Source organism: Lactuca sativa, chromosome 5, assembly GCF_002870075.4.
Source record: "Lactuca sativa cultivar Salinas chromosome 5, Lsat_Salinas_v11, whole genome shotgun sequence".
NCBI lineage: Eukaryota > Viridiplantae > Streptophyta > Magnoliopsida > Asterales > Asteraceae > Lactuca > Lactuca sativa.
The window spans coordinates 3,515,512-3,523,057 of NC_056627.2; positions in this window are offsets into that span (position 1 = coordinate 3,515,512).

Genomic DNA, 7,546 nt, shown 5'->3' on the forward strand with positions numbered 1-7,546 from the left:
TGCGGTACTAAAGTGCAATCTAGTACCCAACTCCTCATGAAATTTCTTCCAGAACCTGGAAGTGAAATGCACATCATGATTTGAAACAATCGAGATCGGCACCCCATGCCGAGATACTACTTCTCTCACATACACCTCCGCCAATTTCTCTGCTGAAGAACTCTCACTAATGGCAAGGAAGTGAGCGCTCTTCGTCAATCTGTCTACAATCACCCAAATTGCATCAACTCCTCTGGCAGTCCTCGGCAATTTGGTGATGAAATCCATAGTGATCTGTTCCCACTTCCACTCGGGAACCTCCAATGGCTGCAACTTGCCATGCGGTCTCTGGTGCTCGGCCTTAACCCTACGGCAGGTCAAGCACCTCTCGACAAACCACGCGACGTCCCTCTTCATGCAGGGCCACCAATATTCTCTCCTCAAATCCAAATACATCTTTGTAGCCCCGGGATGGATCGAGAATTTCGATCGATGTGCCTCCTCCATCAAAGTAGTACGCGTACTGCCCACAAACGGTACCCAAATCCGACCCTAGAAGGTCATCAACCCTCGAACATCCGTAACGAACTCTGAAACCAAACCAACGACGCGCTCTCTCTTCTGCATCTCCGGTTGCATAGCCTCCGATTGTGCCCCACGAATGGCATCCAGTACTGGAGCTATCACGGTCAACCTCAAACATACATTTCGTAGTGGAGTGCTCTCCCCCTTACGGCTCAACGCATCTGCTACCACATTAGCTTTGCCCGGGTGGTACAGGATCTCGCAATCATAATCTTTGACCACATCCAACCACCTCCTCTGACGCATGTTTAGGTTGGGCTGGTCCATCAAGTACTTCAAACTCTTATGGTCCGTGTATATCGTGCAACGAACCCCATACAAGTAATGACGACAAATCTTGAGTGCGAACACTACCGCCCCCAGCTCTAGATCATGCGTGGGATATCTCGCCTCGTGAGGCTTCAGCTGCCTCGAGGCATATGCTATTACATGCCCTCTTTACATCAGAACTGCACCCAACCCCGAAATAGATGCATCACAATAAACTACAAAATCCTCCATCCCTTCCGGGAGAGCTAACACCGGGGCTTCGCACAATCTCTGGCGAAGTGTCTCAAAAGAGGTCTGCTGCTCGGGTCCCCATGAGAATGCAACCCCCTTTCGGGTCAATCTAGTGAGTGGCACTGCAATTCTGGAGAAGTCCTTAATAAATCTCCGATAATACCCTGCCAACCCAAGGAAACTCCTGATCTCAGAGGGTGACTTCGGCACCTCCCAACTCATCACCGCCTCAACCTTGTCCGGATCGACCAATATCCCTTCCTGATTAACAAGATGTCCTAGGAATTGGACCTCCCGGAACCAGAAGTCACACTTGGAGAACTTTGCATAAAGCTTCTCTGATCTCAAAACCCCAAGGACCTCCCTCAAATGCTCCTCATGCTGCTCCCTAGATCTCGAATACACCAAAATATCATCGATAAATACAATCACTGACCGATCCAACATCGGCCTACATACCCTGTTCATGAGATCCATGAATACAGCCGGGGCGTTGGTGAGCCCAAAAGGCATCACCACAAACTCATAATGCCCATATCGCGTCCTGAATGCTGTCTTCTGTACGCCCTCATCCCGCACTTTCACTTGATGATATCCCGACCTCAAGTCGATCTTGGAAAACCAAGATGCTCCCTGCAACTGATCAACTAAATCGTCGATCCTCGGTAATGGGTAACGGTTCTTGACCGTCAACTTGTTCAACTCCCGGTAATCAATGCACATCCGGTGTGAACCATCTTTCTTCTTGACGAACAGAATAGGTGCTCCCCACGGCGAGCTGCTCGGCCGAATGAATCCCTTCCCCAGCAACTCCTGAAGCTGTGAGGATAACTCTTGCATCTCTGTGAGGATACCAAAATCCACTTGTCTCACAGGAGGTACTCTCGGCAGCTCCTTGGGAAAGACATCTGGAAACTCACGCACCACCGGTACCTCCCCAACTGAACTCGGTCTATCGGAAGTCGCTCGCGTATCCATCACATACGCCACAAAACCCTTACAGCCTTGCTGTAGACACTGCCTCGCTCTAGCGGCCGAACAAAAGGCTGATCCTGAACGCGTACCCTCGTCGTACACCGAAAGAACTCCCCCACTAGGGTCTCGTATAGTCACCAGCTGACGCTCGCAGTCGATGACTGCGGCGAATCGGCTCAACCAGTCCATGCCCACAATGACATAGACATCACCCATCGCGATAGGAATCAGGTGAATCGGAAACTCAACCCCGAAAATCTCTAACACACATCCTCGGAAGACCCCCGTGGCACAAATCACTCTATCATCAGCTATGGAAACTCTTAGAGGCCGACTCAATGCCTCACGACTAACATTGATATGCTGACTAAAGGCCAAAGATACAAAAGACCGACTCGCACCCGAGTCAAATAACACTAAAGCAGGCACGGAATTCACAAGGAAGGTACCTACGCATAACCTAATATAAGCATAATATTTCAACATCAATATAAATACATGAAAGGAAACGTACCAGCCACCACATCGGGCGCAGCGCGGACTTCCTCCGTAGTCAGCTGGAAGGCACTCCCTCGAGCTCTCGATGCCTCGGTCTTCATAGGCCGACTCTCTATAGCTCTGATGGCGGCAGGAGCAAATCCCTGAGGTGCTCCGCGCAGCTGCGGACACTCAGCCTTCCGGTGTCCAGTCTGGTTGCAGTGAAAGCACACTACAAACCCCTTGGGGCAGTCCTTGGCTATGTGCCCCTCCTTGCCACATTTGTAGCAAGACCCCGCTCGGCAAACTCCGTCATGCCCCTTGCCGCACTTTCCGCAAGTGCGGCCCTTCTGGCTCCCTGGTCTGGGATCAGCAGGCTTGGCCCGCTTGGCGGCCGGCTGCGACTGTGCCGGTCGCCGATCCCTCCCCTGAGACTCCGCCTCCTCCCTGGCCTGAGTCTCAAGCTCGCTCTCCCTCTTCCGGGCATTTGCCTGAAGCTCGGCAAATGTCCGGTACGAGGAGTTCGCAGCGAACTCCCGAATATCCCGCCTCAAGATGCTCAAGTAGCGGCTCATACGTGCCTGCTCAGTGGGCACGTGCTCAGGGTAGAACATCGCCCTCTCGTGGAACATCCTCGTGATTGCTGTAACAGACTCAGTACCCTGCTTGAGGGTCAGAAACTCCTGTGCTAAACGCTCCCTCTCCACCTGGGGAACGTACTCATCTCGAAACATGGTGGTGAACCTCTCCCAGGTCACCGCAGAAAGCTCAGCAGGTGTATAATGCGTCGTTGCAAACTTCCACCAGTCCTTCGCTCCTAAGCGAAGCTGGTTCAGCGCGAATCGGACCTTCAAATGCTCAGGAGACGAGCAAGTGAAGAAGCACCCCTCAATATTAGATATCCACATCATCGCTGCCACCGGATCCTGGGTCCCATCGAACTCTGGTGGTTTTGTGTTGCTGAATTCCCGAAATAGTAACGCATCCCCACCCTGCGGTCCTGCAGCAGTCACCGCTGCGGTAGCCGCTGCAGCAGCAGCCTCAGTAAGAGCGGCATAACGCTCGTCGAACGTCTCAATCAGCGTGGTCTTTATGGACCCAAACATCTCCGGAATCTCTGCCCTGATGGCTGCAGCTACCTCCTCCTGGATGATCCGGCGGATATCCTCCTCACTGGTACCACTGCTCTCGGACGTGAAACGTGTCCTCACCATGATCTACCGCTGAAATACGACATACAATAAATTTAGAATCCCCATGAACACACTCACACTCGTCAACTCTTTCCTCCTTGATTCTTGGCATTCCAAAGATTCTTACTTGGGCTGCACCCCGCTCCGGTGCTTCCAGTAGTACGGGCCCAATACTACTGTCCGCACCGCACCAGAATACACTCCAAGTCCTCCTCTTCGGATTCCAGGTCTCAAGTACTCTATCATGCGTAGACCACTCTCTAATAGATCTCTCATAAGTCCCTCGCTGCTACCTACTCACTCTCAAGCATCTCATAGCAGCTCACCTCTCCCTAGGCTAAGGCATCACAAATCAGGCCAATCTAGTTCTAATAGCAATGCCTAGCCTACTCTAGTATGCAGATACATCATATCAATATTAACATCACATAATGTAAGGGTATTTTGGGAAATCACCGTTCGGGCGCGGGCTGATCGTACACACATTTCTTGCTCTGCGTCTTTTCAAAAATCTTTTAATCTTTTGAAAATTACATCTCAAATCCTCAGTTTGAGTTCAAATACGCCCGGAGGTGTACTCGAATCCCTCAAACCAAGGCTCTGATACCAAATTGTAACACCAAGAATTTAAAAATGATTTTTCGCATTTTATAAAGGCAAAATTCATTTAATATTCATAAAAACATCATTGTTCGTAATTCATTTCATAACATACAAAAACCCCAAGATCACATAATATAAAATCCCACGTGTGTGCACTGATCAGGCCGGCGCCTTCCCGCGATCCTCACTAGTACCTGAAACAAATAACACCAACACTGTAAGCATAAAGCTTAGTGAGTTCCCCAAAATACCACATAACACATATTAGCCACTCGAGGCTATAACTCTGTGGGTCCGTGCACCCATACTCTGTGAACCCTCAGGTTCTAACTCTGTAAACAAGCATAGCATAAATCACATAGAAGAATGCAGTGCAACACATAACATACATAGCATACAAATACTCTATCATATAACTCTGGTTACCTACTCAAGGTAAAGTATAGTGAGAAGACTCACCTCGCGTGTCTCGATATCTCACAACCCTGGGAATCCCTCGTGCCCGATTCTCTGAGCTCTAATCCTCCTATAACATCATATGTCCCTAGTTAACACTTTATATCTCTAATGTTGACTATCCCTAAGAAGTCAACACAGGTCCACTCTGGTCAACGGTCAACGGTCAACGGTCAACTTTGACCGGACTCGGCGAGCGCTAGGGCGACTCGGCGAGTCTAGTCGTTCTCACCAATTCTCTAAGATTCCCTTTCTACACGTCGAGTATCCCCCCTGACTCGACGAGTTCCTCCTGGAAGAATCGCGGGGCCACCCCGACTCAACTCGCCGAGTTTGAAGAACAACTTGGCGAGTCCCAGTTCGACTCAGACCACCTGTTAACCCTCTCTAACTCGCCCTGACTCACCGATCCAACCCATAACCCGGACATGACCATTCTAAGGAAGTCTTCAAGCTACTCGCCGAGTCTGTTCATCGGACTCGGCGAGTCCATGTCATGCAACCGCTCAAACTGCTTTCTAAGGTCAGATCTGCTCCGGCAATTCATAGGTCTTGCCTTCCTAGACTGGTTCATCACGTAAAGTCATTATTTCGGTGCTCATAATACACCCCATGACTCATAATTGACGTTTTGACCTAAGGCATAAGGATTCCAATCCAAAACCTCCATTGATTCTCAAAAAGCTCAGGCATGGGACACTCTCGACTTCCAAGGGCCCCAATATAGGGTTCCAACCGCTTGGGGGACTAAGGAAACACTCAATCTAGCCACAAAAGGGTTCAATAAACCCTATATCCATATACACATCAACATAGAAGGGAACAACTCGAAAATATTACCTGAATAACGTTGCTCTGTGTCCCCAACTCTCAGAATATAGCTTCTCCTGTTGTTCCCTTAACCAAGCTTCCTCTTCCTTGCAAAATAACACTTCCAAGATCAATAATGGTCTTCTACCTTGCTCCAGATGCTCACAATCGAATTAGGGTTTCACTCAAAGGGCTGGGGTGAACAATGACGGCCATAAGGCCCCTTATATATGTCCCAAACCTGGAAAGTTAGGGTTTCGCTAAACAGCGCGGACTCGCCGAGTCCATATCCGGACTCGCCGAGTCCAGTCGCGAACCCGCGACCAGATCCGCGATCCTACTCGGCGAGTCTGAGCTCCAACTCGCCGAGTCCCCTCTTAAAACACCCAAAATCATAAATATAACACTACCTGGAATTCCGGGTTGTTACAACTCTCCCCCACTAGGACTAGACTTCGCCCTCGAAGTCTCACTCTGAAAATAGCTCAGGATGCTGTTCCCGCATCTCACGCTCCGGCTCCCAGGTCATTTTCGATCCCTTCCGGTGCTGCCACTGAACTAACACCAGAGGTATCTCCTTATTCCTCAGAACCTTGATCTTCCGATCTCTGATGGCCACTGGTCTCTCGGCATAATTCAGACTCGCATCCACCTGAATGTCCTGTAATGGAACCACTGCCGACTCATCGGCTATACACTTTCTCAATTGCGACACATGAAAAGTGTCATGGATCTGTCTCAATTCCGTTGGCAACTCCAAACGGTAGGCCACCCGGCCTACCCTCGCAATCACACGAAAAGGCCCAATATACCGGGGCCCCAACTTGCCCCTCTTCCTGAATCGAATCACTCCTTTCCAAGGAGAGACCTTCAGGAGTACGAAGTCGCCGACCTGAAACTCAAGCTCGGACCGGCGTCTGTCTGCATAACTTTTCTGTCGGCTCTGGGCGGTCAATAACCTCTGTCTAACCTGCTGAATCTGCTCTGTCGTCTGAAGCACGATCTCTGTACTGCCCATCACTCTCTGTCCCACCTCTCCCCAACAAATGGGGGTCCGACACCTCCTACCATACAACAGCTCAAAGGGCGGCATACTGATGCTCGAATGATGACTGTTGTTGTAGGAAAACTCCGCCAAGGGCAAATACGCATCCCAGCTACCCCCAAAATCCAACACACACGCCCGCAGCATGTCCTCGAGCGTCTGAATCGTCCGCTCACTCTGACCGTCTGTCTGGGGATGATATGCGGTACTAAAGTGCAATCTAGTACCCAACTCCTCATGAAATTTCTTCCAGAACCTGGAAGTGAAATGCACATCACGATCTGAAACAATCGAGATCGGCACCCCAGGCCGAGATACTACTTCTCTCACATACACCTCCGCCAATTTCTCTGCTGAAGAACTCTCACTAATGGCAAGGAAGTGAGCGCTCTTCGTCAATCTGTCTACAATCACCCAAATTGCATCAACTCCTCTGGCAGTCCTCGGCAATTTGGTGATGAAATCCATAGTGATCTGTTCCCACTTCCACTCGGGAACCTCCAATGGCTGCAACTTGCCATGCGGTCTCTGGTGCTCGGCCTTAACCCTACGGCAGGTCAAGCACCTCTCGACAAACCACGCGACGTCCCTCTTCATGCAGGGCCACCAATATTCTCTCCTCAAATCCAAATACATCTTTGTAGCCCCGGGATGGATCGAGAATTTCGATCGATGTACCTCCTCCATCAAAGTAGTACGCGTACTGCCCACAAACGGTACCCAAATCCGACCCTGGAAGGTCATCAACCCTCGAACATCCGTAACGAACTCTGAAACCAAACCAACGACGCGCTCTCTCTTCTGCATCTCCGGTTGCATAGCCTCCGATTGTGCCCCACGAATGGCATCCAGTACTGGAGCTATCACGGTCAACCTCAAACATACATTTCGTAGTGGAGTGCTCTCCCCCTTACGGCTCAAC